Source organism: Onychostoma macrolepis, chromosome 21 (genome assembly GCF_012432095.1).
Source record: "Onychostoma macrolepis isolate SWU-2019 chromosome 21, ASM1243209v1, whole genome shotgun sequence".
In the NCBI taxonomy this organism is placed as follows: Eukaryota; Metazoa; Chordata; class Actinopteri; order Cypriniformes; family Cyprinidae; genus Onychostoma; species Onychostoma macrolepis.
In genome coordinates, this window is record NC_081175.1 from 29,339,866 (window position 1) to 29,360,071 (window position 20,206).

The following is a 20,206-nucleotide window of genomic DNA, read 5'->3' on the forward strand; positions in this document are numbered from 1 at the left end:
TCTTTCCTTCTTCTTGTCAGATGGGTTTCTTTTTCACTGTCAGTTTCAGATGCGTTACTTTTCTTTCTTTTACGTTTTTCTACTATATTCCACTCATTATTTCCATTCCCGCCTTCATCCGCATCTAACATTTCATCCTCCATTTCCGGATCGCTTCCGGAATCTACTCCACTTCCTACCATGCAACCTCCAGTCACAGATCAGCTGTTGCCAAACTGCCCACTCGTTTCAGAAAGTTTTCCGTGACCTTGCTCCTCTCTCTCTCTCTCTTGAAACCAACACGGAAGTGACTAAAACTGCAATTCATCGACTGGCTGCTAGAGGCTGTCTCCAAAAGGGAGTCAATTCCATAGACTCTCCACGTTAAAATGCCCAACTTTACAGCAGAAAAAACACATGTTTACAGCCTGGTGCAAAAAATGATTTTGGTCTATATTGACTTGGTCGGTGTCGCATCATAGCTGTGTGGGTGGAGTCAGCCCTTGGAAAAGCATGGTGTTGACCCAGAATGGTGTACATAAAATCATTTCTGCTGCTCAATAGAGCAAGATACACCGAAAAACTGAGCCGCATTGGGTCGGACTGTCCATACGGCATCTGTGACTGGACAAACGACCGAACGAAATGGCCAGAGGTGTCGCTTCCCGACACTTTTTGTTACTTGATCGAGTCTCCAAGCACGAGACAGCTACTACAAGCCTATTTGTGACGGCTTGTGAAAGTATACATTTGTCGTTTTGTTTTGCTTAATCTTAATAAAGTGATAATGACTACAGGAAAAACCTGTCATACTTTTTTATTGATATATTAAAAATAATTTTAACATTGACAAAACATAGGTAAAATTAAAGGTCTACTGAAGTGCCTTGAAATGCACAGCATTATGTGGTGTGTGCTAAATAGCCTAATAATTTTTACAAATACACGCCGTAAATTAAAAAGATATAAAATAACATGAAAATATCCCTTACGAAAATTAACTGTGGTTACAACCAAAAAAACATGGTTACTATAGGTAAACCATGGTAAAAAATAAATAAATAAAAAAACGAATTAAACATGTTTTGCTACACTAACCATAACCATGGTATTTGTAGTAAAACTGTGGTTATAGGCTACAACTGGTAATAAAAACGCTTAAAAAAACACGGTTAGCCTACTATAGCCTACTTTTACTATCGCAATACCTTTGTTAATTTTCGTAAGGGACTGTATATAATATGAAATAAATGTTTTAATAGATTATGACATTTACATCACAAAATATCAGGGAGTGACATTTATTTGATGTGAAGGAGGGTTACTGTGAAGCCCCATCAGAACTGGGTTGCGGTGCAGGGGGACAGGACTAATGACAGGTCATTGCAGGGTAGTCCATGCATATAAATATTGAGCTTGATATGTTTCTTATGTTGTATATCCATAATAACTGCTGTCGGAGTTCTGATGTTGTGTGCTACCCGCTCAGATGTGCTACCTCCGCCTGTTTATTCGGCAGTACAGTTTATAGATCTTCAGATCGGGTTTATTTTTTATTTATTAGAGGTACAGAACACCACACAGCAACTTTTGAGCATTGCACCAAGCAAAAATCAATCGAAATCATAACAAAAAGTCAAGATCAAGCGTAACAAGGTCTCCGTACATTAATTTGAACGGTTTGTTTTCCCCCACGGCATGAACGGATATGACGTTTATGTGGGCGTTCCCAGCAATGCCGACCAAGTCAATTCTGTGGAAAATGAGTCACTTTGGCTGCATTACACTGCAAGTCTTGATGACCAATTCCGATTTTGTGACTATATCCGATTTTTTGGACAACGTGCTTACATTTCTTTTAAAAGTGACCCATATCAGATGTGTGCATTTTACACTGCACTTGGTGAAACAAGCCAAAAATAGCATATGACATCACAAATCAATTTGAATAGTACATTGATTTTAATTTATTGACATGGAATTCTTATAAAAATGTTTTTAATGCAATATCTATAGGCTACATCAAAATAATTATATATCCTAGTACAAATTCTTCAGGACCGTGATGATCTTCAGCTCCGAAAGCTTGCGAGTGGAATAATACTCAGATAATGTTAAGCATGTCACATCGTCTGTGTTTTTTTGGGATTAAAACCAAATGCGTTCATCAGTGATTGTATATCAAAGGCAGGGACATGTTTGTGTGCATTTAATTTTGTGGTTTCAATGGAACTAATGGACTGAAGCGCTCGTCTGAGCACGAGCCGCCGTCAATGACAACAGCAGCACATTTCAGCGTCAGATCGTCTTTTATTTAACACTGACGAACTAAATTAATACTCTGCTACTCAACTAGAGATGTTTCATTTGTTACAAGTATGTCTGTAGCGCGAAATGTTAAAAAAAAAACTCACTTTTTTTTAGTGAGTTGAATTTACAGGGGAAGATCTGATTTGTCCGCTTACACGGCAGGCGCAAATGCACGGATCCGATTCATATCTGATTTATTTCCACACATGAATGAGGCCTGAAACCGATCGGAGAACATCGGAATCCATGCAATTTTTTTCTTGCTTACACGGTCGTGGGCCATATCCGATCTGTGCCACATGGGAGGAAAAAAATCGGAATTGGGTCACTTGAACCATGCAGTGTAAATGCGGCCTTTCAGTAATGAGTAACAGTAACTTTAATGGAACCGTGTCAGATATTTCAGTATCGATATCTAAATCTAGATATTTATAATAACACTACAATATAGTTTGTTTCTCCAAACTTTGAGACCATAAATTACGCTGAGCGCCCTCACTGTCCGATCTTCAGCGGCAGCTTTTCCCGGTTCAGATATCAGGTCTGGCTACTGAAGTGAGTCAAATGATTGAATTTCAAATCAAATTGTGGGCGGTGTACTCAGTAACTAACTGTGGCTGTTTCTCAAAGGCTGCATCCTCCTCCATGTGTAGGCTGCATACGCTAAAAATCTGATGCATATGGCACACACTTACGCCTGTTTCACACATTTTTTTCGCACCCATGTTAACGGATTAAAGCGCTCACACTGCAGGCGGTGCGTTCCATGAGCGATGCGTCTGCAGCAGTGCAGAGAATGTTTCCACACAGAGTCCACCCACCCCTCCCACAACCTCCTCCAGCTCCCGCCATCAGGTAGAAGGTACCGGAGCATCAGAGCTCGCTCTGTCAGATTGCTCAACAGCTTCTTTCCCCAGGCTGTGAGAGCTCTTAACTCCAATCTCCCTGTCCCCCTCTGAAACTACGAACACCTCAGCCCTCCCACCCCCCAACTCATTAATAACTGTTGACAATTTTCCTAAGTGCAATTCTGAGTGTGCTACACACAGGTGAGTGGGCTATACAAACCACCTGTAGTAACGCACTCGTCCCACTATATATGCTATGCACACTAGACACTTTCTAAACACTCCCTGCTACAAGGAATCGAAGACTTGAACATTGCACTACAAAATCTTTTTGCACTATGCGCCGTCTCCCACAAAATCTCTCTTTAATGTACAAAATATATATTTTTCTGCACAATTTCATGTACAGTATTTATGTAAAGTTCTTGTACAGTCTCAGTTTGTGTATGTGTAGTCAACTAGGTATAGTAGTTATAGTATATGTATAGTCAGATGGTTAACTGTTGTATAGCTCTATTGTTTTTCCTATACTTGCATTGTTGTATGTTTATCTTATGTTTAACTAGTATGTAGCACCGTGGTCCTGCGAGACACAACATTTTGTTCCACTATATGTCCACACATGTAGCAGCATGACAATAAAGCTCAACTTGACTTGACTTGAGTTGACTAAATGTCCTAATTGAACTATGCCCTAATCCTGGTTTAGGCTAAGCCCTGTCTATGAAACCGGGCCTATAAGTATAGGTTAATAACGTTTGGATTTGAAATCAAAATAATGGATAAATGTTGTGTTTGTGGTAAACAGCCGCGGATCAGGAGCAGGCTGCAAACACGTCCTGTGTGAAAGCACAATGAGTCCGTGAGAACACACATGGACTGCATACTTCATCGGATTGATTGAATTATACAGGATTTAAATAAATAAACCAAATTCATATTTATGTAAAAAAAAATTCATAAATTTTTTTTTGCTAAAAAAAGGGTCTGAATACTTAGGACCATGTGATATTTCAGTTTTTCTTTTTTAATAAATCTGCAAAAATGTCAACAATTCTGTGTTTTTCTGTTAATATGGGGTGCTCATAAATTTTTTTTTGCATTGAGATTAACAAGAATACAAAATAGGAAACTCCCAATAATTGCAAAACAGTGTATAGACTTGTTTGCTACACATAACGCCCCCACTTTCAACAGAACTCAGATTTAATTTCTCCCACAGAACTGGAACAACAACTTTCTCTTCTACTTTTTTTTTAATTTTTTTTTTTTAAATCCAGCATTTCTGCTAAATGAAATGATTTTAGATGGCCTTTCAGATTTATTTCATTATATCAATCTTTATAACCCAAGGGCGTATAGAATTTAGTAGGAGCTAGGAACATGTCCCTACCAAAATCCAGTGATTACTTAATTGTCCCTAGCGATAATTTTGATCAAACAATTTATATATATATATACAGTGGGTACGGAAAGTATTCAGACCCCCTTAAATGTTTCACTCTTTGTTATATTGCAGCCATTTGCTAAAATCATTTAAGTTCATTTTTTCCCCTCATTAATGTACACACAGCACCCCATATTAACAGAAAAACACAGAATTGTTGACATTTTTGCAGATTTATTAAAAAAGAAAAACTGAAATATCACATGGTCCTAAGTATTCAGACCCTTTGCTCAGTATTTAGTAGAAGCACCCTTTTGATCTAATACAGCCATGAGTCTTTTTGGGAAAGATGCAACAAGTTTTTCACACTTGGATTTGGGGATCCTCTGCCAATCCTCCTTGCAGATCCTCTGCAGTTCTGTCAGGTTGGATGGCAAACGTTGGTGGACAGCCATTTTTAGGTCTCTCCAGAGATGCTCAATTGGGTTTAAGTCAGGGCTCTGGCTGGGCCATTCAAGAACAGTCACGGAGTTGTTTTGAAGCCACTCCTTCGTTATTTTAGCTGTGTGCTTAGGGTCATTGTCTTGTTGGAAGGTAAACCTTCGGCCCAGTCTGAGGTCCTGAGCACTCTGGAGAAGGTTTTCATCCAGGATATCCCTGTACTTGGCCGCATTCATCTTTCCCTCGATTGCAACCAGTCGTCCTGTCCCTGCAGCTGAAAAACACCCCCACAGCATGATGCTGCCACCACCATGCTTCACTGTTGGGACTGTATTGGACAGGTGATGAGCAGTGCCTGGTTTTCTCCACACATACCGCTTAGAATTAAGGCGAAAATAACAAACAAAATCTCTTTCAGTGTTCGGCCTAATTGAAAAAAACGAATAAATTGTTCCAAACAATTACATTTTTGGTGACACGATCAAATAGCAATCAGCTTAGAGTGAGAGGCACGCACTCTTTATAATGCAGCAAACATGTGAGCAGCGTTTAAATATTCCACACTGCCCACATCTGTGTGGAAACATCAGATCTGTCTGGGAAAGATGCAAAAATCACTACAAGCACCGACAGTGAGAGACTGTTTAGCACTGCATCACATGTCTCCGATGAGAAGAGGAAGGGTGGCTGTTGCTGGTTTCTGTTTGATGATTAAAATCACGAAATGGCCTTAAAAAAATGAGTAAATAAACTGCAGAATTGTATGTTTTATAATACACGCACGGATTGCATGTGTTCAAACAGAACTGCAGGAGCTCATTTGACAGGATTCAAAGTCCAAAGCTCGAGGAAAATCTGCACTGAAACAGTGTTCCTCGTCAGTCGCTCAGTAACATTTTTATGAATTTTTACAAGGCATGGATGTGACTGTGATAGTTGCAACAAACATCTTCCCAAATTCGTAATGAGAATAATTTATAAATCTGCTGGTGTCAACAAAAAGAAACACTGAGGTCTTCCTGCGGGTTTACGTCAAAATAAAAGCTGAAAAAAAGCAAGTACGCCATCAACATTCATAAATGTTAGTATTGTAATTTTACTGTTGTTCTGTAAAAAAAAAAAGAAAAAAAAAAGACAATAATAATTACAACAGCTCTATTAATACATTTATTATAACATTCATACATAGTATTCAAATTGGGATCTGGAATATGTTCTAATGTTTTAAAAGAAGTCTCTTCTGCTCAGAAAGGCTGCATTTATTTGTACAATAAAAAAAATACAAAAACAGTAATATTGTGAAATATTATTAAAATTTTAAATAACCGTTTTGTATGTGAATATATATGTCAGGGTGTCATCGATGCCAGGGAAACGCAGAGATGTGGAGACGTGGAACAACAGACTTTATTAACGATCACTACCATAGAGGTACACAAAATGACAATCATGACGGAACACAGACTAGCGGGAACACAGGACTTAAGTACACTGGGGGAAACGAGATAATTAAAGACACAGGGCTGGGGACTGATTAACTAATGAACACTAAACTAGGACACGGACAGGAAACCCAAATAAGGACACGAGAGGAGGGGAAAACAAGACGCGGAGACACAGTCTGACATTACCCCCCCCTCTCCCAATAGGCGCGTCCCGCGCCGTACAACATCCAACGGTGGGGGGGTGGGGGTGGGGGTGGGGGGCGCTCTGGAGGCCTCAAGGGCGGACCAGGGGACTCTGGAGGCCATGGCGGGTCTGCCTCCGAGACCTCGGCCCTTGCCTCGGCCTCTCTGGCAGGAACCCTACTACCCTCCCCCAAAATTTTCTTGGGGAAATTTAAGGTGGTTCTGGGCAGGCACTCAGGGATAGCGGGCTCTTGGCGGCGCGGACTCTTGGCGGCGCTCTGGCAGCGTGGAGATAGGGAGGCGCCTTCGTGGCGCAGGTACTGGGGGGTGCTCTGAAAACGCGGAGCCAGAAGGGACCAGCGGAGACGCAGGAGGGCTGGACCGGACCAGCGAGGAGCAGGCACTGGCGGGCACTTGCGAGGGGCAGGCACCGGCAGGCACGACATCCCCTCATACTCCACCAAAATTCCTACAGGCACTTGAGCCTCCGTTAGCGGGCTTGCCATACTCTTTGGCGGAGGGCTTGGGTGAGCCACAAACGGCAGGCTTGGGAGAGCCGCCAATGGCTGTCGATCCCTTGCCGCGAACGGCGGCGGGCTTGGCCGAACCGGCCTGAGGTTTGCCCAGTGGGCCGGGACCAGCCGCAGACGGCGGCGGCCCGGAATCAGCGGCGGCAGGCTGGTGCGGGCGGCGACTTCCATTTCGTCAGTTTTGAGAGGTGGAGACGTGGAACAACAGACTTTATTAACGATCACTACCATAGAGGTACACAAAATGACATTCATGACAATTCAAGACGGAACACAGACTAGCGGGAACACAGGACTTAAGTACACTGGGGGAAACGAGATAATTAAAGACACAGGGCTGGGGACTGATTAACTAATGAACACTAAACTAGGACACGGACAGGAAACCCAAATAAGGACACGAGACGAGGGGAAAACACAAGACGCGGAGACACAGTCTGACAATATAGTAAAGTGTAATTGATTGATTGGGGTTGCAAAGCTGAATTTTCAGCATCATTACTCCAGTCTTCAGTGTCACATGATCCTTCAGAAATCATTTTAATATACTGATTTGCTGCTCAAAGTGTCCAGTTTTCCTTCTTTTTGTCTTTAGTCAATCACATGCCTGATTTAAGAAGGGGGTCTCAAAAATGGCCAAATAATATTTTTATTTTACTAACTAATTCATTTTAAGTTAAATTGTGCTTTGTTGATATAATGTCTGCTAGAATGTTCAAAAATGTTCGGTGTTAAATAAATATTTTAAAATTGTTTTGTGATTGATTTTCTTTAATTTTTTTAAAGAATCTTGCTTTTAAGGACAAAAGTCAGACAGAAGAACACAAAACTGGCATTTAAATACTGTATAATGAGGCTCAGAAGTGGCATGAATGCATTTAAATTCATAATAACAATGTTATGAGATTAATGTTTTAAATATGAAGTTCTGAATATAGAAATTTTTAATTTAAATAACTGAAATGATACTTTAATGAAAAAAACTAAAACCACCAGTCTTTGTTACTAAATCATTCATTCAATCGATTCATTCAAACAGCTGATTCATTAAGGAACGAAGCAAGTGACTGTTTGTATGGAAGAGTTATTGAATCATTGATTCACTAGATTCGTTCAAAAATGCACAATCATTCATAAATGAAACACTGCTGTGTTTGCTCTGAGATGTGTGGCGCTCAGCTGTGAATTTGTTGGAAGTGTTGGACTAAACAGAGCAAAATGAGACAATACTGTTCCACAAATGAAAGTCACTTAATATTAACTTGTTTATTGAACTATTGTATAAAATCAAAATCACATTTGCAAACTTCCTTATAATCATTAAATTACTGTCACTCATCTTAGTTAATCGCGATCTCACAAACTTCAGTTAAAATCAATGAGGCTCTCTACACTGTACAATAAATCTCTTACCCCATCTCACTTTAATGTGTAATTTCAAAATATATATTTTTTTTTTACACTAATCATCTAAATCAATTAACAGATCATTATCCAAAGACAAAAATAAACCATCATCTCAAAACTGGTCTAACAGAATACATTTCAGAAAAGCTGATTTTCAGATGAAATGTCAATAATAATTAGAGCATAACCATTCATTATATGTGATGAAGTCTTGTGACTTCAATGAGTGGTTTAACATTTTACCTCCTACTGCTGGGGACTGCCCAGCTAAATTCAGGTGTTAATGGTGTTAACCACTAAAGCACTCTGATCAGAGAGTAGGAGTCATTTTCCATCACTACACACGCACACAGCCTACTGATTATGCATTGGAGGTAGTTTTTGAAATAAACAAAACAGAAGTAAATAAACTAAATGTCTACATACTGTTACAGTAACAGTTGCATTTCAAATTAAACAATATCAACAACAACTTCGTTAAAGGGCGGTTAGTAGACTAATAATTACTGGATGTAAACATAATATAAAGGAACAAATAAACAACTTAAGGTATATTATACAACATCCTCATTATGAAATTAAAGTATAACAAATGATATAGGATATATTATACAGAATAATAAATATATTTAAGTGAAATATTGCCAATATTAGTAAGATAAACAGCGATGCTAGCAACACGTCCGAAACACCAACGACATTACAGCAATAGTTTCAGCAGTATTCATTATCATCCAGTAATACAAACATAAAGTCAAGAATTAAACTTACTTTGTCCTGCGACTAACACTATGTTACGCTCAACACTGGAAGCTCCGAAGCTTGTATCAGAGTTAGGAGGCTGCAGACCTGAGTTTGTTTCTCCAAACTTTGAGCAAGAAATTGTGATGTCTCAGGCACTTTATAGTGATATTGACCCAGTTAAGCGTAAATTGTTGTAATATGCTTTTGACTCGCGAGTGTAATGCTCAGTTAACTGAAATAAACCAGATGAAATCAGCCTAGTCTCAGTCACACCCGTCACACCCGCGGTCCGTTGATGCGGCACACCTGCGCTGGTTTACCTACTCCGGACGTATTTTTTTCCGCACCCACTGCAGGCGGTTGCGGTCCGGCAGTTAGGGACGGGCGGATCGATCCTAAAGTATCTATACTTTCGATACTGATGTTGTATATGCCTTGTCCCCGACTGCGTGTGTATTTATTTGTTGGACATGGGATTAACTATAAAACCCGGTAGTCTATAACCCAGGATGACGGGTCTATCGGCTATACGGATCCCCGATTGACAAAACTGTTTTTCTTCACCCCATTCTTTTCCTAAAGAATGAAAAAAAAAAAAAAAAAACAGCATTTAAGGACACAAAAGTAGAGCGCATCATGTCATATTACTCTGAGAAGAAAACTGGAGGGAAACGTAATCGGCGACAGGAAACATTCATTATTTTGAACCATTTTTAAATGATTATTTCACCTCCTATGTGAACCTGAGAGGAGGAGATATATTAAAAAACTAAATTTTATTGGTCTATGTCAGTGCCCCTGCTGAAAAAAAAAAAACCTCTCAGAAATAATCCAAATCCAGATTTATGTGAAGGAGCTCAAACATTTATCAAATAAACAATAAACCAACTCATTATTTATGCAGTCAGATAAAGTGCGGGATTGACCTTTGACCCCTGTAACACAGTCACGTGTCTCCCTCTACAGACGATCATCAGAATCACAGCAGAGTTAAAGATCTACAAATATATCTGAAAGTATTTTACAGCAACAGCAATGAAAACACACTTCATCAGCTGATATGATGTTATCTACTGGATTCATTTAATAAAGAGTTTCTGAGAAATCACTAAACACAGACAGAAAAGTTTGAAACATTATTGAAGTGATAGGATTTCATCTCCTAAAACAGTCTGTGCTTTTGCTTTTGTGTATCGATGCTGTTTCTGACAGAAGAATCACTTTTATTCTCAGCTTTCTCATGTGCTTCATCTCTCATTTCACACACAACATCTCTCTGTTTCTCCAGATTTACAGCAAATCAAGAGAAGCACTTCTGTTCTTACCAGACACTCTTTCTGCATTCATCTGATGATGATGATGATAATGATGATTCGTATCAAGCAAATCTCCATCATCTCCTGAGTGAAGAATGTGTAAACATCACATATCAGTCATAAATGCATTAAAATGAGTCTCATTTATAATGTGTTTTCCTCATTTAAAACCTACAGAGATTAGTAAAATAAGGCAATTATTTCTGTACAGAAGACAGACAGTGTTAGACAATTTCAATCCAAGATGAAAATAAATTCATACTATATAGAATGTATTCAAAAGACTCAACAGAAGCTGCAGCTCAGTGAATATCTGATTTCAGACGCAGTCATATTGTTTTTAGAGTCGGCCTCAGAGCTTCTAATCTGGTGATCTGTGTAAACTCTACACTCGCTGGGTCCTCGATCACACTGACATCTCCGATCTGACCGCCAGCGTACTTTATTATCTGACCGTTCCTCACACGGAGATCATGCTCTCGGTCTGTTCTTTGAGGAAACAGTGACGGCAGACCTGACATAACCTGAAGAAAAATAAGAGCTCTGCAATTAATCACAATCAAAGCTATTCTGTCATATTAAATGGCACAGTTTACTTGGATTAAAGCAGTTAATATAGATGGTCTCACATAAGAACGAGTTAGAAAAAGTAAGGTTAAATCTTGAGATGTAGAAATTTTAATTTTGGTAGGCATTCAACTCATGAGTCAATGAATCAGAGGAAAAAAAGAATTAACGGTTCAAAAATGATTAACATAAACATGAGTGCAACTGTCCTCTATCTGTGTGACACATTTAACTTAACTTTCCTGTAAGTGCTTCTGTGGGCTTCCATTGACTCGAAAGTAGAAGTAACTCATCAGTTTTTCTTTCGTCTCAGAAGCGTCTGTGGTTAATGATCTCGCAGCAGCGGCGGTGATTCCCCAGTTCAGCTGAGCACGATGTATCGACGCTGTTGTTTCTAATTATGTTCTAAAGAGCTTTTGATTATTAATTCTGGGCATAAATCTCTTGTTTGCATTATAATGAAACTACACTTATAAATTTTATCTTCATTTTTTTCAACAGATGATAAAATATAAGACAAATTAAATTATGTCAGAAGATCTGTGGAGCATCACAAACTACAAGAGAACTGAACATCAGGACGAGAGAAAAAGAGAAAAAGAGGACGAGAGACGATCTGATGAACCAGGAGAGAAAAAGAGCTGGAAATGAGTCAGACAGAGCAGCATTAATAGACTGTGAGTATTTATGATGTTAAAGATGAATCATATTTTATCACATAATACGGTTTCATCTTCTCTGGTGTCTGAATGTAAAATCAGCTCTAAACTTTACTGTCTGTCCACTGTATGATTGTCACGGAACGGCCAGTCTATCCCACCTTGTCATCACAAAGAGCACCCTCACCTGAGTACTAATCACCTGCACCTGTTCCCCATCACACACCTCAGACGCACTCATCGTCTGGTCTCGTCTCAATGTAGTGGACTCTCCTGGCTTTCCTAAGCGCTGGATCTACGAGAAACTTGTCAGACCAGTGCCGGCTAAGTGTTTAATTTCTTGTCGGTGTGATTGTGGCCCAATGCCGGTAGTTTTGGTAGCCGGACTCGGACCACTGTATTTGGGGTACAGTTTATCTTCGTAGCATTATAAAAACACTTTCAGGCTCCATTGATACTGTATTCCTATATACATTATGTGAAACAGCTTTAAAAATGAATCATCTGTTATTCCCCACTGTAGGAATAAATCATATTAACATTGTTTTGTTAGAAGTGCAAACCTCTGGTACAAAACAGACAAAACCAGTCAGTTGTACTGATCTGCACAACAGTAAAAGAATAAAGAAAAAGTCTAATCAGCAGCAAATCATTACATTAATAATGCATTTGTAATGTGTTCAGAAGGACAGTGGAATAGAAAATAAAAGAACTTGAGCAAACCGGTTCAGTTTGTGAAAGTCACAAACAGCGAAGATAATTCCTCAATGTTTGTCATTCCACGAATGCTTGTAGCACTGATAACATCCTGTGCTCAAGTGTCACGTCTCACATATTTCATATATATATATATATATATATATATATATATATATATACAGTGAGGAAAATAAGTATTTGAACACCCTGCTATTTTGCAAGTTCTCCCACTTAGAAATCATGGAGGGGTCTGAAATTGTCATCGTAGGTGCTAGGGGTGTGACGAGATCTCGTGTTACGAGATCTCGCGAGATTAAAACGCGACGAGATTTCTCGTCGAGGTGAAAAGTTGTCTCGTAAATTGTGATGTCAGCATGATGGAGCTTGAGGGTGAAATTAGTATTGAAGATCCCCCTGCCACTTTTAAATCATTTGTGTGGCAACTAGTGTTGTCAAAAGACCCGGTACTTCGGTACCAAGTCGGTACTAAAAAAGTGAAAACGTCACGGTACCAGGTCAACCCGGTTCTTGACACGTACGGCCCTATGATTTCCGCGATGCATCTCGGAATCCAGTTATAAAAACGGAATTTACAGTTTAGCACGGAATGTCACGGAGTTTGTCAAAGTTTGGATGAATTAATCAAAAGTAGGTCATTGCACTTAAATCAAATCGCGACGTGGACTAGTATCTGTAAATATTAAGCTGCAAAAGTCGATTCAAATATGAATCCCGCATGTTCTGCGAGTCTCTGTGTGAGTGAATGAATGGCAGAGACGCGCGGTTTTTTCTTTTTTTTACTACATACACTGAAGCGCGCCTGACGCTCGCGGTGATTCATCATCTGCCGTCTCAATGAGGACATAAATACATAAACAACATCTACAGAACTGCTCTGAGAGTCCCCTCGCGAGCATTTTACCGTTTCATTGAGTAAAACCAGCTTCATATCATATAGCTACACAGAAATGTAAAGGTATTCACGGCAACCCGTCAAAATAAAAGTTCATCTTAAAGACATTGTGCCAGAAATATAATTTTACATATATATAATTTTTTTTAATTTATTTTTTATCTTTTTAAAGAAGTCACAATATTTCTTCCATAGTTTAATTTTAATAGTAAATCCCCTTTATTTACCAAAACAATACAATGTGTTTAAATTTAATTAATTAAAAGACAAATTAAATTTGGGTGAAACCTGTTTAATGTTTTTCATACTTTTATTACTTGCGGAAAAACTTGAAACACAATTTAAATAAAGTATAAAGAATGGCATTGATTTTTGTACATTTTTATTTTTGTTTGACTTTATTAAAAATAGTGTGTTTTTTTTAATTAGCATGTGGTACCGAAATTGGTACCGAGAACCGTGGATTTTGACTGGTATCGGTACCGAATACTGAAATTTTGGTACCGTGACAACACTAGTGGCAACATTTTGGTTTTCCAGTGGAAATAAGAAACGGCGAAAGAGTGACAGATAAGACGAACACAATATGTAAACATTGTAAGAAAACAATGCCGTACACCGCGGCTAACACGAGCACTATGCAAAGACACATACAGAACTACCACAGCTCTCTACTAAAACCAGCCGCACCTGTGACGAAAAAATTAAAAGGGCAAACAACTCTAAATGCCTTTGCATCTCTTCCACCGTCATGTGAAATCGTAAAGGGGAGAAGCCAGTCGGTAGAGTTTATAGCAAAACATTTTGCAGTGTTTGCATGTTCTTTACTGCATAGAATTCATTAAAATACAAGTAAAATAACATTAATTACAAGTTGGTTTCAAAATGCACCTAAATTGTTTTGCATTTTGTGATTTTCATTTGAATAAAATACTATTTTCCATTCATATATTTCATCATTGAGGATTTCTTAAAAATAGTGTAAAAATCTCGTCTCGTCTCGTTCTCGTGAACCCAATCTCGTGTCTCGTCTCGTCTCGTGGAGTAAGCGTCTCGTCACACCCCTAGTAGGTGCATGTCCACTGTGAGAGACATAATCTAAAAAAAAAAATCCAGAAAACACAATGTATGATTTTTTAACTATTTATTTGTATGATACAGCTGCAAATAAGTATTTGAACACCTGTCTATCAGCTAGAATTCTGACCCTCAAAGACCTGTTAGTCTGCCTTTAAAATGTCCACCTCCACCCCATTTATTATCCTAAATTAGATGCACCTCTTTGAGGTCATTAGCTGCATAAAGACACCTGTCCACCCCATACAATCAGTAAGAATCCAACTACTAACATGGCCAAGACCAAAGAGCTGTCCAAAGACACTAGAGACAAAATTGTACACCTCCACAAGGCTGGAAAGGGCTACGGGAAATTGCCAAGCAGCTTGGTGAAAAAGGTCCACTGTTGGAGCAATCATTGGAAAATGGAAGAAGCTAAACATGACTGTCAATCTCCCTCGGACTGGGGCTCCATGCAAGATCTCACCTCGTGGGGTCTCAATGACCCTAAGAAAGGTGAGAAATCAGCCCAGAACTACACGGGAGGAGCTGGTCAATGACCTGAAAAGAGCTGGGACCACCATTTCCAAGGTTACTGTTGGTAATACACTAAGACGTCATGGTTTGAAATCATGCATGGCACGGAAGGTTCCCCTGCTTAAACCAGCACATGTCCAGGCCCGACTTAAGTTTGCCAATGACCATTTGGATGATCCAGAGGAGTCATGGGAGAAAGTCATGTGGTCAGATGAGACCAAAATATAACTTTTGGTCATAATTCCACTAAACGTGTTTGGAGGAAGAAGAATGATGAGTACCATCCCAAGAACACCATCCCTACTGTGAAGCATGGGGTGGTAGCATCATGCTTTGGGGTGTTTTTCTGCACATGGGACAGGGCGACTGCACTGTATTAAGGAGAGGATGACCGGGGCCATGTATTGCGAGATTTTGGGAACAACCTCCTTCCCTCAGTTAGAGCATTGAAGATGGGTCGAGGCTGGGTCTTCCAACATGACAATGACCAAGCACACAGCCAGGATAACCAAGGAGTGGCTCTGTAAGAAGCATATCAAGGTTCTGGCGTGGCCTAGCCAGTCTCCAGACCTAAACCCAATAGAGAATCTTTGGAGGAGCTCAAACTCCGTGTTTCTCAGCGACAGGCCAGAAACCTGACTGATCTAGAGAAGATCTGTGTGGAGGTGGGCCAAAATCCCTCCTGCAGTGTGTGCAAACCTGGTGAAAAACTACAGGAAACGTTTGACCTCTGTAATTGCAAACAAAGGCTACTGTACCAAATATTAACATTGATTTTCTCAGGTGTTCAAATACTTATTTGCAGCTGTATCATACAAATAAATAGTTAAAAATCATACATTGTGATTTCTGGATTTTTTTTTAGATTATGTCTCTCACAGTGGACATGCACCTACGATGACAATTTCAGACCCCTCCATGATTTCTAAGTGGGAGAACTTGCAAAATAGCAGGGTGTTCAAATACTTATTTTCCTCACTGTATATAAAATATATATATATATATTTTTTTTTTTAATAAATACTGCCTACTGAAATCTTTCACAATCTTCCTGTTGCCAGTGAGGATATGTATAATTTTATTTCACCTGGCTTAAAGTCAGATAGACTTTCTTCTTTTTTTCTTTTCTTTTATTTGGAGTTATTTACTGGAGTCATCTTGAAGTGCAGTAACTTGCCTGAAGTTGTTCCTTTTGTTTAAACCTTGTTCTCTGAGGAACACATCACTCCTGATGAAACTGTACAGATACAGTAACATATCAGACATGTGAGGAACTAAAACTTCTGAGGGAAAACTGAGGAATACACCTGAGCCAATAGTTCCTGTTCGATTAAAGAATTACATTTACTCCATGACTAGAAGAGACTGAATAATCATGTATGAGCATGTGTGTTTTTTTTTTTAAGTGATCTCATCGCAGCTGTCTTTCATCCCAATGTGAGAACAACTCCATTACTTTCATTAAACTTTTTTTTAATGGTATTATGAGCACTTATTCCATCTGCCACTAATCATGAGCCTTTATTTGGCAATGAAGAGGACTAGATGTCTGTGGGTTTTTTTTTTTTAAATCTACAATCTCTCCTGATCTAGACCGATAGATCTGAAATATTGATGAGAATGGAAAGTGTAGAAGTTCAGCTGGAGGAGGAGTCAAAGTACAGTATCAGTACGTGTCAGTGTCTGCACATCAGCAGATCTCAGAGCTGCGCTGGATGCTTCCTCTCTTCAGCTCATCACAAGGTGATTCAATATTTAGTTTTGTTTAATCGCTTTGTAAATATATTTTTATTAATTTAAATCTGAATGTTTCTACAATGCGTGCATCATTATTATGAAAGTTGATATTCTGATCATATTTTCTTTCCAGGCACATTTTATAAATTCCAAACCACATCAATCATAGTAACTACTATTACTTTTGTAGCTCCTAAAACTTTCTGCCAGATTCTGGAAGATAATTTCTTCAAACAGTGGCACAAGAGGATGTGATGCTGGTCCTTCAAGAGTCACTCTCAGCTTATCTGTCTATAAAGCCTATAAAATATTAGTCATTGTGTATTTTACTGCTCTTCAGCATGTTGTTCTTATTAAGAGAAGATAATTTTTATTTCAAATTTCTTTATTAGATTTTATGCATGGAATACCAACTCAACATATTACAAAATTAATTTTATACAATTATCCTTCCATGGTATTACTGATACTACCCCACTAAACATTCCCCTCCCTCAACAACCTAGAACTTCCCAGAGGGAGAAAAAACAAAACACAACAACAACAACAAAAAAACATGAATAAAAATCGTATGTTTATATATTAATGCTCAGCTTAGGTATCAAGACAGTTAGCCAGCAGATAATCTAAAAACGGGCGCCACACTTTGTCAAAGGTCTTTAAAGAACCAGTGAGTGACAGTCTTATTTTTTTCCAATTTAATACAAGTAAACACTTCTTTTAGCCATGTATCAAAGGAAGGGGGTGAGACGTGCTTCCACTTTAAAAGAATGAGACGTCTTGCTAGTAAAGTAGTAAAGGCTAAAGCTTTTTGGACCGTTACTGAAAGGTTAACATCTACTGCCAACCCAAAAATGAAGAGAAGATAATTTTTTAGGATTCTTTACCCAAGCAAAGTCTCTGAGAACCTGACACCTTGCTCTTCTGGAGACTCCAGGAAGGTTGCAGTTCTGGAAAATGGTGACGCTGGAGACTAAATGTTTCCTGATGGTTTCACACCTAATTCTTCACATTAATTCTTAATTATTTTGCAGTTAACATGCGTCTCTTCTTTTTTTTTCTGACCATGCTGACCCAATGAGCATTTTGCTGTCCATGGTCATGTCTTAACTTTGCAATTTCTGAATTACTTTACTTTTTAATATTTCTCATGGGGATTTTTATTTTTTTTTTACTTTTCAGTCTGAGTTAAATCTCTCTCTCTCTCTCTTTTTTTTTTTTTTTGTTGTTGGCTCATTTCATTTGTAAAAGAAAATCTGCCTAATAATTCTGCACACCTGAATATGAGTTTTTCACTTCTAGCCTTCATGGACAATTATATCTCAATTTTAAATGATTACATACAAAATTAATAGTATAAGATTGATGTGGTTTGGAATTGGTAAAATGTGCTTGGGAAAAAAAAAATATGATCAGAATATCAACGTGCCCAATAATTATGCATGCACTGTATTATAGTGAAACTGAAATGTAAAGCTTGTATTGCGCACTAATTATTTAAAAATTTTGACAAATTAAAAAAAAAAAAATTGTGTAGAAACCATTGTCACTCAGAAATTGCTAGTAAACTTCACTTAGAATGAAACACTAAGAAACACACTGAATTGGACTGAAATAGTACTTCCTTGTAAATTATTTTATACTGTTCACTTAATTCTAAATTGAATTTCTATATTTTTTAAACAGATAATAAAAAAGCAGAATTTACAAGAAAGTAATGAATGGGAGAACACAAACTACAGATTAATTAAACATATGCAGAAGAGCAAAAGAAAAAAATGGCGAATAGAATGTTATGTTCTAAAGAGCTAAAGATGCTGAGTCCAGGCTTTCCTGTAGCTCAAATAGTAGAGCATGGCGCTAGCAACGCCAAGATCATGGGTTCGATTCCCAGGGAAAGCAAGAGCTGATAAAATGTAAAAACTGTAACTTGAATGCAATGTAAGTCGCTTTGGATAAAAGCGTCTGCTAAATGCATAAATGTAAATGTAAATGTAAATGTAGTTAGACACAACAGCATTAACAGCAGCAAACCAAACTGTGAGTATTTATGATGTTTAAGATGAAACACGGTTATATTTCATCATCAACAGTGTTTCATCTTCTCTGCTGTAAAATTGATTCTACAATGCAACTTTTCTTTCATTGTATATGATTTACAATTACAGTTGTACACATACATTTTCTTACTTTTTATTTTGTCTTGAACTACATCTGTAATGAGAAATGTGATCTGAAATATCTATTATGATCCCCTTATTTTATTAAAATATCTCACATGCTTTCATGATGTTTACATTCAAAGTAACACTGATTCGTGAATCAGTTCATTAATTCACAGAGAATCAAACTCATGCCATGATCTGTTTGAGCTGCACATTAATGCTAAAGTCAGATGTTTGTGTTTTTCTTTCCCAGTCTCTGAAGAGTATCAGAAGAATCACATACAAGGTGAGAGATTTACACAATGTACAGAAACCAAACACAGTTACAGTGTGTAGAACGTATGCACAAATCTGATGTTATGTTCATCTTTATGTGTGTTATACTATTTCTGAGAATGTGTTTCTCTATTTTAGGAAGCAGCGGTACCGTTTCTCTAACCAACAGAATATTCTCCATCACGTTAGGCCGTTGATTAAATAATGTTATATTTTATTTTTTAGCCTTAGTATTTATTATAATAATTTAAGGTCATGTAATATCAACAAATGTGAATGCCATGGTTAAGTCAGACACTGTTGCAGTATTACAATACTATATAAATGTAAAATCCATTTATACACATTCATCTTATACTTTCAGTTTATAAGATGAATGAGAATAAATAGATACTACATTTATAAAGTACATGATTTCATCACTACAGTTCTGAATGAATCTGATCTAAATGTGACTTTTACAGTAATCATTGATGTAATCAGTGTTTTGCTGTATGTTACTGTATATTTATAATAATATTTGTAGAATATTAATTTAACTGTATTTTAAATACATTTTACTGTAACAAATCTGAAAACTCCAAGAGAAAATAAACCTGATCCAAACTTCTTGTAAATAATAATAAATATGAATACTAATAAACTGCTTGTTGTGTTAATTTTCTGGATGGATTTTATCCTTATTAATAAAGATGAATGTGTTGTTGCAGGAATCTGTCATGACTCATGACATGAACCTCCCAAAAGCAACACAACTGCAGTTCTGTAAATATGTTCTATAGTAGGTTTCTAAATTCATGTATTGCATGACAACATTGACAAATCAACACCACAAATCAAAACACAAAACACATTTTAGAGAATATATATAGAGAGATTTTTCCCAATCCTGCTCCATAAGCCAGCATCCTGCAGAGTTAAACTCAAACAACCCTAATTTTTTCAAGTCTTTAGAATTATCAGAAATCATGCATGTGATGTGCAGAAGAGGTGCAGAAATGCATGAC